We start from the raw sequence: 16,063 nt of genomic DNA on the forward strand, positions 1-16,063 counted from the left end.
TGGCTACAGAGGAGAGCAGTGCGGTGGAAAGGCTAAGGTGGTCTTTTTGGACCTATTCGCTTTGACGTGGTGAGCCATACTGTCCTAAAACAGCACATAGCAGCGATTGGGTTTGGAGGCAGTCTTTAACCTCTTAGTGTTTTTCTTTTTTTTTTTTTTTGCTACTTTAGAGACATTTATTAATGTTGTCCTATATTTACAGTTTTAACATAGTAACACTCCAGAGTGAAATGCCGCTTGGCAGAAAGCACAAAGTGCATGCCAGTTTACACTTATAATGCACAAGTTTTCAAAAGCAAAAGAACATTTATATTAGGAATTCGTCTCAGAAGCCCAGCAAACAAACAGAACAAGGATATCCACACATTATGGCCCTCTTTTAGGAGGGTGATCTCTTGAGCCATTTTCTTCAAATAGATTACTGCAGTTTCAGGGTGTGAAATGGTATTTTTTGCTTGAAAATATACAGGTCTCAGTGGAAGTCCCGTCCAATAAATGTAAAGTGTGCCACAGCTTAATGACGTCACTGTGCATCCCTCAGCACAGCTCACCTGGCATTCAGTCACTGTCCCTTATCTGATGTCCTCGTCGGAGGCTCTGGTTTCTCAGTCGCAGCTGGTTGAGCACGTTGTATTGCTGTTTTCAAGTTAAGGTTACCATTTTCACAGTTAGCAGAAACGTGGCTCACAAAAACACCACAAGAGTTTCAATCCAGCAATACCTTAATACCTACATTGTCATCTTTACGGTTTGCACTTTATAATCCTTCCACGATCCAAAAAGGTGTACAATGTATGTGTAAAGCTATACTGCACGATTATGAATATAGGCTACAATAATTCAAACTCGAGCACTAAGCGCTTAATGCCAACCCAAACCATACCACAAGAACGTCAATTAGCCACCCTAAATTTTCTTTGGGGTGCAACACAGACTGTACTCTTTCACAGCACGCGTTTGGTGTTCAGTTACGCTATAACAATAAGTAATTTCCATCTTCCGTGACCCGCACCCCTGACATCCCTTCTTGAAAGGCTGGTAGCCTCATACGTTTTTTTTTTTTTGCACTAAAATATTTAGATTTCCACCGTAATTTTAGTATGAGGAAAAATTAAAGCAAGACTGACCCCTACTGGCCGCGGGGGCATACTCCATGCTACCAAATGACTACAAAATAATGTAAGGCATTTAATATTAATTAGTACATCACAGTTGATCGCAATAGCTTTTTCAGACAGTAGCCACTAACGATTCAATGTATACAGATTTTTTTTGCGTGAACTAGTCAAATTGTACACCTTGAAACAAATATAAAGAACTATTTTTTTACAACAGTACTTTATTTTAGATAGTTTTAATATGTTCTTTGTAAAGCAATTGATCTTCTGTTTCCTTTTTCGCACCGAGCTTTTTAACACTTCCTGCAGGTGTCCGGTTGCCACTTGACGTTTAATTCATACATACAGGAAGGCCTGGCCCAGAAATGTACTTCAGTAGATAACAAGCATTTACAATGCAATGGTTTTGCCTTTGTTAAAGTTAGAGCTATTGGCATTGCTCTTGACATTATATTTATTTATGTTTTTTTAACATAAATAAATGGCATTGCCATTTACAATGCCACTAGCTTTATCTCTCGCAAATGACACACACAAACACACACAGAGCCCCCCCACACACACACCCATACAGAGCCCCCCCACACACACCCACACAGCCCCCCACACACACAGCCACACAAAGCTTCCCACACACACAGCTACACAGAGCCCTCCACACACACCCACACAGCACAAGCAGGCAACAGGGGCACACGGAGTGTAGAAACATTATATTACGTTCTGGACCCCGAAATTCTTCACTGCTCCTCACTGCAGAACAAAGGACGTACGGTGGTTGGATAGCGCGGTAGCACACCCCCAGTATTATTACCCCTATCAGGACATGAGACCAATTAAATTCCTAAATTTGCTAAGCTGTGAACACCTGACAACAAACAACGCTCTGAGCAGGGGTGGGATCCCAAAACTTCATGAACAATGTTTTCTCTCAAAATAATGTACAACATGCACTGTGAGAAAAGTCATCGACTCTGGGCACAGCAGTCAACAAATTAATAAATATCGCTCTTTTCCACAAACAAAGTAAAGATGTGCCGCCCAAAGTCAACCAAATCTTCGCAATGCTGAAATAAAGGATAAAAACGAGAGGAAGGAAGAAACTGACCAACCAAACTTTGTAGTGTAGAACAGAAAGACTGGAACGGCACATCAGAGGGATCTGGGTTGCCAAAAGATCAACCTAGCAGCCTGGTTCTGTACTAGCTGCAGTCTTCTGGTGAGATACAGTGGTATGCCAAAGTATAGAGAATTGGCACAGTCTAAATGAGAGATCACCATGGCTAAGACAGCCTGTATTAGTGCTTCTCTCGTGAGGAGTCTGCTGATCTTCCGAGACATCAGGTTCTGTTCTAATGTGCTACAGATGTTATTGCAACAAACAGGACCTTACTGTGCTCCCACAGCCTGCCTGCCTCTCACCTGGATGGTAGGAGGCCATCTCTTCCCCCGTGATGAATATGTATTTCACCGCGTACATAAAGTTTGCACCAACAGGGAAAGTAATTTATTTTCTATTAACCTCTGTGGTAAAGGTCCAATTTACTGGGAAGCATGGTCGTCCTTCCCTGTTCGAGGGTGATCGCTGCTTGGAGATTACTCAGTCTACAGATCATTCTCAAAATACATCCATCTTTTGATTCTATGGCAACGGTAACAAGTCATCAGGTTAACGCTTTAAAAAGTCCTTGGCACAGCAAAATGAAGAGTAATTCTCGTTCTCGGCGAGAACAGAACAATTACATCGCTGTGTTTCCGATTTCATTGACCACACACGGGCTTTTTCTGCTCACATCCATTCTGGAAAATGATTTCCTTAAAACGCTGCCCCTCGGTGACGTTGGCAAAATGTATCGGTCTATCACGTCAAAATTCTGCAATAAAGTTGCAGCCTGAATATGATGCATATTGATTTTTAGAATAAAGCTCCTCCCTTCGTAATCTCCAAAGCAGTCTAAGAAGCACTATAAAATGTAGAAAATGAATATTCACTGAAGGTATACTCACAAAGCTTTCCCTTCGTTAAACCAGTTATCAACTGGATTAATTTAACTCGTCAACCTTAGTAACGATATTTTTAACGTCAAGAGAAGTGGGTTACATTTATTAGGAAACTGACGATCATACGGGATGATAAATGTTACATACACCTGCCATACATACCACGTGTGTGTACATATATAAGATATAGATATATGTATGTGTGTGTGTGTGGGGGGGGGGTATATGTGTATATATACAAGAAAATGCACATACATTTATATAAAAAATATAAATACGGTGATATATAGGCATATTTAAACGTGTAGTAAAATATGAGCACAGACATTAATTTCCAGATCGCTTATTAATAGATGATACACCGTTCCCTCCCCTTGTCATGACGATAAGGATTAACAGATGTACAAAGGGCAACAGAATACCAATTTTCACTGAAAGCAATCATTCTATCTGCTGAAGGACAGGGCTGCTCGACTGGAGCCAGGCAGGGTGATTTTCGAAGTTCCCTCCTGCACAGAGAGTGCCCCGGCAGCTACAATCACACACACAAGGTGCCCCTTAACACAACAGAGGAGAGCAGGTCGGCTTACACCCAAAGATGACCCGTCTTTGAAAATTCCACATGAAGGCACACGGCGGAGACGGAGCCACCCGGAATCGAGGCATGCGTCACCTGGGATGTCAAAGCTTTATTTATGGGCCATTACCGGGCACCGAGGTTACATGAAAACAAAATGATGGCCGCGTCAGCAGTACAAATGAGCTTTCTGCAATTTAGTGTTATTGCACGTTTCTGTGCAGTACCAAGGCACAGGCAGCGCGATAAATATTTAAAAATGCCGGAATGTTACCCGGGCTCGATACAGTTAACAAATGGAACAGTTAATAACACCAACCTGTCATTAGCACTGAAAGCAATCATTCTATCTGCTGAAGGACAGGGCTGCTCGACTGGAGCCAGGCAGGGTGATTTTCGAAGTTCCCTCCTGCACAGAGAGTGCCCCGGCAGCTACAATCACACACACAAGGTGCCCCTTAACACAACAGAGGAGAGCAGGTCGGCTTACACCCAAAGATGACCCGTCTTTATTTATGGGCCATTACCGGGCACCGAGGTTACATGAAAACAAAATGATGGCCGCGTCAGCAGTACAAATGAGCTTTCAGCAATTTAGTGTTATTGCACCAGCCAGCGGTGGGACACAAAGCGGACCCCCTCTTCGGTATGTGACCAGCGAGCGCCGGTTCCCAGCTGTAAAACACATCAGCAGAAAGCTGCAGGGGCAATGCGGGCAGCAATAAAAACATTCGAGCAGACTGCAGCCAGCGGTGGGACACAAAGCGGATCCCCTGTATCCCCCCGCAGGGGCTCAAGAGCCTCCGTGGATCTCCCAGGCATCCCGTAACCGGCACACAAAGCCAACACATCAGCAGAAAGCTGCAGGGGCAATGCGGGCAGCAATAAAAACATTCGAGCCTCCGTGGATCTCCCAGGCATCCCGTAACCGGCACACAAAGCCCGGCCATGCGGGCGGCCTAGCGCCCCTAAACATAGCCCCGGCCACGAGGAGGAAGACAGGTTGGGGCAGGGGCTCGGAGGGTAGGGGAGGAGGGAAAAAAACAAACAAATAAATCGACTCACCTGCACCTTGCGACGGCGGCACTTCTCGATCGGTCTGGGAGGCGAGCAGCGACAGGCTGGGCAGCCCAGACAGAGCGGCAGGTTGGAGAGGCACTTCTCCGGTCTCCCCGCGGGCGCCGCCATAGTGCTTGCCGTCTTCCTCTCCTTCTTCCCCGGGCTGCGGGGGGCGGGCACTTCCGGCCGGCCGCGCTAGGATTGGCCGGCCGGCCAGTCACGGGGTTAGGAGAGACGCAGAAGTGCCGGCAATGCCGGACCAGACACGGGGGCGTTCCCGGCGTCCCGTGACGTCGGCAAAAGGCAAAGAATGTCAGGAACGCCCCCGTGTCTGGTCCGGCATTGACGGACAGGCCCCTCGTCCAATGGCAAGGCTCCGTTTACGGAGCCAGCCAATCAATGACGAGGGCCGACCCAAAGCACCCTACAGTTCTCAACAGGATTTCGCCTGCGCGAAAAAGCTGCGCAGAGCGCAGCTTTCGCTAGGCAAAACCTAAAAAGGGGACAAATTACTTTCACAGAAAGGGCTAAACTTACATGCGCAAACATTTTCCTCCTTTATGCAGTTTGCCGATGTATAACTTTGCACTGAAAGTCGTCGTGTCTCACCTTCATGCAATGACTAAATTTAGTGTTGCGACAAACACATGCTTGTGCCCATCTAACTCTCAGCCCTACGATTTGAGCATATGAAATAAAATCTGGCATCGCACAAACAAGGCACCCAAAATGTACATAATGACGAATTGCATTAAACAGCAAGGCCTTACAAAGTAAGCATGTGTTCGATTTTTCAAAGGCCATCAATAAAGTAGACATGCGCAAACATTTAAATCGTAAATCTACCTACATTTTTCTCCTAAATGCAGTTTTCCGATGTATAACTTTGCACTGAAAGTCGTCGTGTCTCACTTTATCCTAACTGTTCTTTATGCTCTCAGTAAATGTAACGGGCCTTCATGCTCTGACTAAATCTAGTGTTGCGACAAACACATGCTTGTGCTCATCTAACTCTCAGCCCTACGATTTGAGCATATGAACTAAAAAAGGGGACAAATTACTTTCACAGAAAGGGCTAAACTTACATGCGCAAACATTTTCCTCCTAAATGCAGTTTGCCGATGTATAAGTTAGCCCTGAAAGTCGTCGTGTCTCACCTTATCCTAACTGTTCTTTATGCTCTCAGTAAATGTAACGGGCCTTCATGCTGTGACTAAATCGAGTGTTGCGACAAACACATGCTTGTGCCCATCTAACTCTCAGCCCTACGATTTGAGCATATGAAATAAAATCTGGCATCGCACAAACAAGGCATCCCAAATGTACATAATGACGAATTGCATTAAACAGCAAGGCCTTACAAAGTAAGCATGTGTTCGCATTTTCAAAGGCCATCAATAAAGTAGACATGCGCAAACATTTATATCGTAAATCTACCTACATTTTCCTCCTACATGCACAGTTTGCCGATGTATAACTTTGCACTGAAAGTCGTCGGTCTCACCTTATCCTAACTGTTCTTTATGCTCTCAGTAAATGTAACAGGCCTTCATGCTTTGACTAAATCTAGTGTTGCGACAAATACATGCTTGTGGTCAGCTAACTCAGCCCCACGATTTATGCATATTAAATAAAATGTGGCATCGCACAAACAAGGCATCCAAAATGTACATAATGGCGAATTTGAATAAACAGAGGTCCTTACAATGTAAGCATTTGTTTGAATTTGAAAAGTTCATGAATAAAGGAGACATGCGACAACATTTATATCGTAAATGTACCTATTGGCAATGTACCAAAAAGAACTCAAACGCATTAAACAAAAACATGGTGAAATTGGACAAACGTATAGGCAACAAAATTTAATTCTAAAGTGATTCATATTATTACTGCTTTGTTTGCGCGTGTAAAACTGAAAATTGTGGTCGTAATACCGCAGCTCAAAAGGACAAATTACTTTCACAGACAGGAAGGAACTTACAGTTTATGTCGAAAGGCTCCAGTCCGCTGTCTCGAAGTATACCTCCTGAGATCGGTCGAGAAATCGAGAGGCTCCAGTCCACTGTCACGAAGTATACCTTCTGAGCTCGCTCGAAGAAATGTTTCTTTCCGTGGCTGTAGTCCTTTACATACTGTGGAAGACAAAAAAAAACGCAGTTAGTTCATTAAATAACAAAAGACTTGCAAAGTTTGTTGTTAAGAACATGTAGGTGAGATGTTGTTTAGGATGTTGCTGTCTCGACATATGTAAATTGCCGATAGGAGGCTGTCTGGCCGAATGAAAAGGTCGTGGATGCTGTGACTCGTTAGAGTACTTAGTGGCTATGTGCGACTTTAGCCGATCTTGAATATCAAAGCTTAGTGGTAGACGAGTTGGCGCCACGCTGCCTGCAAATACAAAAAGAAGTGCTGGTGAATATCATTTTGTTAAAGTAGAAAAACACGATAGCTCTTTGCAATAATTCCCTACACTGAAACCACACGATATAAAATAACTATTAAAGTAAGCATAATAGAATTACGACACCACGCCGCCGACATATTCCTGCAAATAAAGGGAAAGAAATGAAGTTAGAAATTACTTTTGAAACGTAACAAAACACTCCGGGTATTCGAAAGTGACAGTAATTGTTTAGTTACAAAACACATCGCTTACCTGCAAGTCGTCACGCCACGGATGAGACCCGACACGGAAACACTAGAGAGTACAGGCCAAAAAAGAAACATCAGAAGAACATAAACCAAATAGGCCGAACACCTGTTACGTTAAATCTACAACACCTGTAAGAAAATACAAATTACATTTGAATCTATCTACACCGAGTCGCACTAAGACATGACCACAGCGCTTACCTTAAAGTTGTTCGTCCACGGGGAAGGAAACCCGACACGTCACGGCAGGCTACACGGAAACACTAGAGAGAACAGCCCCAAAAAGAAACATTAAAAGAATATAAACCAAAAAGGCTGAACACCTGTAAAAGAAATACTAATTACATTACAATTTAAATCGCGTACCTGAAATCCCTTGGACCAAGGAGACGGAGACAGACAGCCAAAGATCCCATGACAAAATGGCGACCGGAAATCGTTCCCACGCCGCCGCCGTTCAATTCCTGCAAAGAAAGGAAGATACATAAACTCAAAAATACCTTTTCCATGTTAAAAAACTCCCGGGCATTGAAAAGGGACAGTCATTTGTTACAAAACACAACATGGCTTACCTGCAAGTCGTCATGCCACGAATGAGCCCCTACACAAAAACACAAAAGAGAACAGTCCCAAAAAAGAAATACATTACAATATAAACAAAACAGGCTGAACACATAAAAGAAATTACAATGACATAAAAAAGTAAATTACACAACACACCATCGCTTACGTGCAAGTCGTCACGCCATGGAGGAGACCCGACACGGAAACATGAGAGAGAACAGGCCCAAAATATATAAGACCAATAGGAAATACACTTGTAAACAAAATAAGTATTAGATGAAAATGTAAATTGCGTACCCGACACAAAAACACTATTACAAAACACACAATCGCTTACCTGCAAGTCGTCACGCAACGGAGGAGACCCGACACAAAAACACTAGAGAGAACAGGCCCAAAAAATAAATACATTACAATATAAACAAAATACACTGAACACATATACAATAAATTACAATGACATACAAATGGCAATCGCATACCTGAAATCCATCGTACCACGGAGACAGACACCGAGCGAGCCAAGAATCCAAAGACAAAATGGCGACCGGAAACCGTGACCACGCCGCGACGCCGAAAAATACCTGCAAAGAAAGTTAGAAAAATTAATTCTAAAAAAAGCTTTTCAAAGTTACAAAAACTCACAGTCATTAAAAAGAGACAGCCATTTATTAATTACAACACACACCATCGCTTACCTGCAAGTCGTCACGCCACGAAGGCGACCCAACCCGGAAACATTAAAGAGAACAGGCCCAAAAAATAAATACATTACAATAAAAACAGAATAGGCTGAACACATAAAAGAAATTACAGCGACATAAAAATGTAAATTAAAAAACACACCATCGCTTACCTGCAAGTCGTCACGCCACGGAGGAGACCCGACACGGAAACATTAAAGAGAACAAGCGCAAAATATATAAAACAAATAGGCTAAAGACTGTAGAACACATAAAACAAATTACAATTATATACAAATTAAACGCGTACCTGAAATCCATCGTACCACGAAGCCAGACACCGAGCGCAAAATGGCGACCGGAAACCGCGACCACGCCCAGATCCCGGGACCACGCAGCGACGCCGAAAAATACCTGCAACGAAAGTGAGATAAAATAATTCTAAAAAAAGTTTTACAAAGTTACAAAAACTCACAGTCATTAAAAAGAGACAGCCATTTATTAATTACAACACACACCATCGCTTACCTGCAAGTCGTCACGCCACGAAGGCGACCCAACCCGGAAACATTAAAGAGAACAGGCCCAAAAAATAAATACATTACAATAAAAACAGAATAGGCTGAACACATAAAAGAAATTACAGCGACATAAAAATGTAAATTAAAAAACACACCATCGCTTACCTGCAAGTCGTCACGCCACGGAGGAGACCCGACACGGAAACATTAAAGAGAACAAGCGCAAAATATATAAAACAAATAGGCTAAAGACTGTAGAACACATAAAACAAATTACAATTATATACAAATTAAACGCGTACCTGAAATCCATCGTACCACGAAGCCAGACACCGAGCGCAAAATGGCGACCGGAAACAGCGACCACGCCCAGATCCCGGGACCACGCCGCGACGCCGAAAAATACCTGCAACGAAATGAAGATAAATTAATTTGTAAAACACGTTGCAAAGTTATAAAAAGTAGAACACATAAAAAGGAGACCCGACACAAAAACACTAGAGAGAACAGGCCCCAAAAAGAAATACATAACAATATAAACAAAATAGACTGAATACATATAAAATAAATTACAATGACATAAAAATGTAAATTAAAAAACACACCATCGCTTACCTGCAAGTCGTCACGCCACGGAGGAGACCCGACACGGAAACATTAGAGAGAAGAAGCGCAAAATATATAAAACAAATAAGCTAAAGACTGTAGAACACATAAAACATATTACAATTATATACAAATTTAAATCGCGTACCTGAAATCCATCGTACCACGAAGCCAGACACCGAGCGCAAAATGGCGACCGGAAACCGCGACCACGCCCAGATCCCGGGACCACGCCGCGACGCCGAAAAATACCTGCAACGAAAGTGAGATAAATTAATTTCTAAAACACTTTGCAAAGTTATAAAAAGTAGAACACATAAAACAAATTATAATTATATACAAATGTAAATCGCGTATATTACAAAAGACACCATCGCTTACCTGCAAGAAATCCCTTGTATCATGGAGACGGAGACAGACAGCGAGCCAAGGATCCCGACCGGAAATTGTTCCCCCCACCGGGCCGTCGCAAAATACCTGCAGAGAACAAAAAAAAATACGTGATTAAACATTTCGGATGGGGCATTCAAAAAATACAGTCATTTATATTACAAAAGACATCATCGCTTACCTGCAATTTGTTCCGCCACAAACACAGAAACCCGACACATCACCAAAGGCAGGTCCCGGCAACCTGAAGAGAAAAACAAAAAAAAATACGTGATTAAACATTTCGGATGGGGCATTCAAAAAATACAGTCATTTATATTACAAAAGACACCATCGCTTACCTGCAAGAAATCCCTTGGAGCACGGAGACGGAGACAGACAGCGAGCCAAGGATCCCGACCGGAAATTGTTCCCCCCACCGGGCCGTCGCAAAATAGCTGCAGAGAACAAAAAAAAATACGTGATTAAACATTTCGGATGGGGCATTCATAAAAGACAGTCATTTAGATTACAAAAGACACCATCGCTTACCTGCAAGAAATCCCTTGGAGCACGGAGACGGAGACAGACAGCGAGCCAAGGATCCCGACCGGAAATTGTTCCCCCCACCGGGCCGTCGCAAAATACCTGCAGAGAACAAAAAAAAATACGTGATTAAACATTTCGGATGGGGCATTCAAAAAATACAGTCATTTAGATTACAAAAGACACCATCGCTTACCTGCAATTTGTTCCGCCACAGCAAAGAAACCCGACACTTCAGCAAACGCAGGTCCCGGCAATGCCGGACCAGACTCGGGGGCGTTCCCGGCGTCGCGTGACGTCGGCAAAAGGCAAAGAATGTCAGGAACGCCCCCGTGTCTGGTCCGGCATTGACGGACAGGCCCCTCGTCCAATGGCAAGGCTCCGTTTACGGAGCCAGCCAATCAATGACGAGGGCCGACCCAAAGCACCCTACAGTTCTCAACAGGATTTCGCCTGCGCGAAAAAGCTGCGCAGAGCGCAGCTTTCGCTAGGCAAAACCTAAAAAGGACCCTGGTCCTGGGGAGAGTTGAAAATGTATCTTGCATCTTTCGGACTTTTGCATAGTTGATCAATCCTCTGAGGAAGAGTAGAAAACCTAACACAAGGAAAACCCACCAGAGCCAGTACTGGCCACCAATATATCCAGGGAAGTAGGTGGAAAATCTAACAATCAGAACCCACATGATGAGTGAGAGGCCACATCCAGATATTGCCCCATATCGTCCAGCAGCTGAGGTGGTGAGGCAGAAGGAGAGGAAAAGCCCAATCCAGTTGAAGAGGAATGCCATGAAGAACGTCAACATGAAAATCCTATCATTGCCTATCCTCCGCTGATCAGCTTCATCAAAATCACCCCGAGCAACAAAGTCATCCTCTCTCCCAGGAACCAGAGGAACAGCGGCTTCAATCTTGTTTCGTTCAGCTTCATCATAACTTGGAAGTGAGGTTGCAACATTGTACGAAGGTGGTTTTGGAAAGCCAGACTCATCTTTATAATCGAAAAATGCTCCATTCTCTCCGGTAAGACTGCTGTATGGCGGTGGGGCGTCGGTTCCTGCTTGTGAAGGCTCTCCTCGCTCCTCTTCATTCTGTAACTGCTGGTGTCGGCCGCTGCTGCTGGGATCCGCCATGACGGTGCTGGAGTCGAACGCGCTCACAGGCAGCCGCGGGAGAGGCAACAATCCACCCTTAAAAGCGCTCCGGCCGCCGAGGGTCTCCTTCCCTGGAGGGGGGCACTGGGAATGGGGAAGCTCCGCCGCTGGGGGGCTCGGATCGCGGTTCTCTCTGTGTATTACAGTCACGACCTTCCTCCTCTCTGTTGCTCAATGGAGCAAAATACTCCCTCTTAGGGGTTTTCTATGTGACAAAATGCAGTCATTCTACTTTAGAGACTTTACCCCCAGTTCCTTCTCCCCGTCTTGTGGATTTCCAAAGGGTTCTTTGTTGAGCCCCTCGCTGTTCAACATTTACGTGGCACCATGTGCTAAACTGATGAGATCTTTTGGCTTTAATACAATATCCTACGCAGATGACACACACATGGTTGTGTCTATTACCAGTAATGGCGAGGCGGTTGCTCTCCAGTTTAGCAATTGTATGAGAGCAATCATAACTGGATGAGCAACCAATGTCTTAAACTAAACTCGGATAAGACGGAGGTGCTCCTCTTTGGGCGTGACCTATCATTTTGGAATGTCTCTTAGTGGCCGTCTACTATGGGCCCTTAACCTAAGTGAAAAATGTAGGTGTAGTTTTTAATTATAAACTTCTGTTTGCTTACCAGACGAATAAGCTTATTTGCTCCTGTCTTTTAAAGACCGTAAAAAATTCTCCCCTACATCTCGTCTGATCTTCAGACAACAGTTGGTGTCTCTTTAGTGTTATTTAGGCTGTTAACTGCTGTGCCTTATATTTGGGCATGCAGCAAGCATGATTAAAGAAACTCCAGAGCCTACAGTTTGCAGCAGTCCAGCTTCTGAAAAACATTTAAAAAAAATATGAATCAGCCTCCAAGGGGTTAAAGGAGATACACTGGCTCTCGATAAAAAACATAGTGGCTTTTAAAGCACTCTGTCCTGCACATAAGGCCCTGCATGGGATCGGCCCAGAATATATGAAGAAAACAATTCTATGGTATGCTTCCAGAAGATGGCTAAAACAATGCAAGTTCGCAAGATCTTTAAAACCACTGGGGGAGGCAGACATTTTGTTCATGACACCTCTTTGATTTGGAATCAAATGCCTCTGCCCTTGAAATGTCAACCTAATTTGTTGACTTACAGAAAGCATTCAAAAACATGGCTCTTTTCTTTATCTTTGTAATGTTCATACTTTTGGTCCGTCTCAGCAGTTTCGTCCGGGTAGACGATAGTGCCAAGACGCCTTTGGGTGTTCATTACGCTCTACAAATAAAAAATTGAATCAAATCAGAGTCAACTGTGGACCAGCTCAACAGGAGTAAACACCGGACATGTAAGGACAAGATGAAGGTCCCAATGGGGCATCACAAATGGAGAAAGGGGGGGGGGGAGATGCATCACAACATTCAAAGAGGGCTGATAAGGCAACTGTAAAAAGACCAAGCGGGCAGAAATACAGCCTTTAACTGTGCCCAGGGCAAGAGGTCGGAAAATAAGAATACATCAGGCAGTTTAGCTGGAGAGTGTCAATCTGGCGAATGCCACATTTTACCACAAATTTGTCCCGACAGGCATATACAGACTTCATCAAGGGACACCTGGCTACCAAGATGACATTAGCCACCTCAGAGGAAGGTCGAAAGTGTTCAGCTGTCGCAGCTCTAACTCCACACAGGAAGATGGAGATTGCATAGGCCGGGATAGAGAACCCGACCATTCTGCTGCAAAAGTAGATCCTCCCAGAGGGGCAGCCTGATTGGAGGGCAGATGCTCAATCCCAGGAGTTCTGGATACCACACCTTCCATGCCTAATCCTGAGCCACGAGGATGATTCTGGTCTGTACTGATCTTTCGGAGAACTTGAGGCAGGAGTGGTGTCAGCGGAAATGCATACAGTAGTCCTTAGTTCCACTTGAGGCAAAATGCGTCTCAGAGCACGACATGCTTTGGAAACACCAACACACAGAAGTGCTGAAATTGCAAGTTCTTGGCAGCGGTGAACTCATCGAGCCAAGTGTCTCCCCATTCTCGGAATAGACCTGTGCCATCTCTGGAAGTAACTGCCACTTATAATATGCTAGGCACCGACGGCTGAGTTAATCTGCCCTGGTGTTCAAAGAGCTTGCAAGGCGATTTACCATCAGGAAATTTCCTTGGTGGTCCAGCCATTTCCAGAGTGACAAGGCCTCCTGGAACAGGGTACGCGAACCCACCCCACCCCGCCTGCAGCTGCACCACATGGCAGTGGTGTTATCCTTAAGCACCTGTACCTGCCTTCCATGGATGGATGGCCCTCAGCAGTAGAAAGTAGAAGACTTATATCGAGCCGGGACGGGCTGGAGACCAGAGGCCTTTGATCTCCACTTCCCCCAGATGCCCACTCCAGTACAAAAGCAATACATCAGCCCCAATGTCAGCTTTACGTGGGGAAGGGAGGTAGATCCGTCACTGATCCCATTGAGCCACCATTGCAGATCTTTCGCAGTCTCCTCCAAAATCTGGACTTGTTCAGAAATGTAACCTTAATGTTGGTCCCACTGGGTCTTTAGATCTCACTTCAGACCCCGCATATGCTACCTGGTATGCTTGATCAGGAGGATGCAGGAGGCCATCAGTCCCAGCATCCTCAGTCAACCTCAGTGAAATCCAGGATCGAGGCTGAAAGATTGGATCATAGCTTGAATGTCCTGAACTCTCTTTTCCAGGGGAAAGGAATGAAACCGAACGTGTCCATTATGGCTCCAGTAAAAGGTAGCGCCTAAGAAAGAGTCAGGTGTGACTTTGGCAAATTAATAGTAAACGCCAAAAATGACCGGAGGTTTGCTGTCATCTGGAGGTGGTTGACACCTGCCTGGGGTAATCGTGCATTCAACAGCCAGTCATCCAGGCAGGGGAAAGACTGGCACCCATGCACGCTGAAGGTGTGGTACCACCACTGTTCATCACTTTTATCAACATCCGAGGGGTGCTGGAGGGACCAAAGGGGAACACAACAAACTGAGAATCCTTCTTTCTCACCAAGAACTGCAGGTAGCGGAAATGAGTTGGCTGGAGGGAAATATGTAAATAGGCGTATTGCAGGTGCAACCCCACTATCCAGTCTCAAGTGTCATGTTGGACTGTGAATGCTTCTAGCCGACTCCTTCTAGCATTGTGCGAGTTAAGTTAGCATTTGCGGAACCATTTTGTATTCAGATGCCATTTTGTACTATGATCGAACATAAGCCTCTGTCTCATAATTTTTTCATCCGCAGAAAGCAGCCTCGATAGTTTCTCTTTATCATATTCAAGGTTAAGCTTCACTGCGCTAATGAATAGATTGTTCTGTCTCGGCATGCCTTTCCTCTAGAGTATGCCCTGCTCCCACCTCAGAGAGACGAGCACAGGCATAGTAACCTTGAAACTAAGATGGCATGTACCCGCTCTCAAGATGATAGCTTGCTTTTCTGTACCCCGCTTTGCTCATTAGTGCCCAGGCTGGAAAATTCCAGTATGGGTGGGGCTTTAGAGATGTTAGAAATGTATATTTTGTGCTACTGTGTGGACGGGGGTCAGTCCCTCTACAGCATACTAAGGAGGCTGGTCAGATTGGACTCTGCTCGAGTGTATTACTAATATACAACTTTGGTTTGTATAGAAGGCTGAGAGGTGGTCGCGAGTGACCCGGGTGGCCCTAATCGGGTCACATCCTTCAGTTGGCATCCGAACAGGGACTCCATTGGGTGAGCCATCTTCGCCCACATACGGGTGGGGAGGACGGGGCATGTCGGGTCGGATGGGCAAATCAGGGATCCCTACACGATAGAGCCTAGTGCTCACAGCTGCCTGGCCTGTCTGACCGGGCGGTGCCTCACCCGGTGGTCATCCAGACTGGGGTCCTGAAAGGCAAAACCCTTGGATCTGACTGTTCGGTCAAAAGAGTCGGCAGTGAACAATAACTTCGTTTGACCTGTGTGCACCAGGTGAGTTTGCTTTGGTTTTGTTTGTGGCTATGGCACCATTTTGGTTTGTATTTGGTACGGTCTGAGGATCGTTTTTTGGATAAGTGCTTGCATTTGTTTGGGCTCCTTATGAACATGGTGTCACTTTGTTCTGGATTTGGTGCGGTCTGAGGACCAACTTTGGTAAGATATTTGCAAATATGTGCTCGGCATAAATAGTGAACGCTTTGCTCGATTGGAAGAGAGTCAGCCTGCGCCTTGGGAGGGCATGCCTAAGATTGAAATGT

General features: G+C 44.8%; 1 long non-coding RNA gene and 1 pseudogene across 1 annotated transcript; both read right to left on the reverse strand.

The window, feature by feature from the left end:
* Positions 1-5,314: 5,314 nt before the first annotated feature.
* LOC144824798 (uncharacterized) lies at positions 5,315-9,574 on the reverse strand. The gene is made up of 3 exons (XR_013609120.1): positions 7,774-9,574; positions 7,609-7,670; positions 5,315-7,453 (listed from the first exon to the last, which is right to left on the reverse strand). It is a non-coding gene; the product is annotated as an uncharacterized LOC144824798 (long non-coding RNA).
* Positions 9,575-10,341: 767 nt separating this feature from the next.
* Positions 10,342-12,004, reverse strand: LOC144824181 (NEDD4 family-interacting protein 1 pseudogene; annotated as a pseudogene).
* Positions 12,005-16,063: the final 4,059 nt, after the last annotated feature.

The sequence above is a fragment of the Lissotriton helveticus genome, chromosome 3_1 (assembly GCF_964261635.1).
Source record: "Lissotriton helveticus chromosome 3_1, aLisHel1.1, whole genome shotgun sequence".
NCBI classification, from domain to species: Eukaryota; Metazoa; Chordata; class Amphibia; order Caudata; family Salamandridae; genus Lissotriton; species Lissotriton helveticus.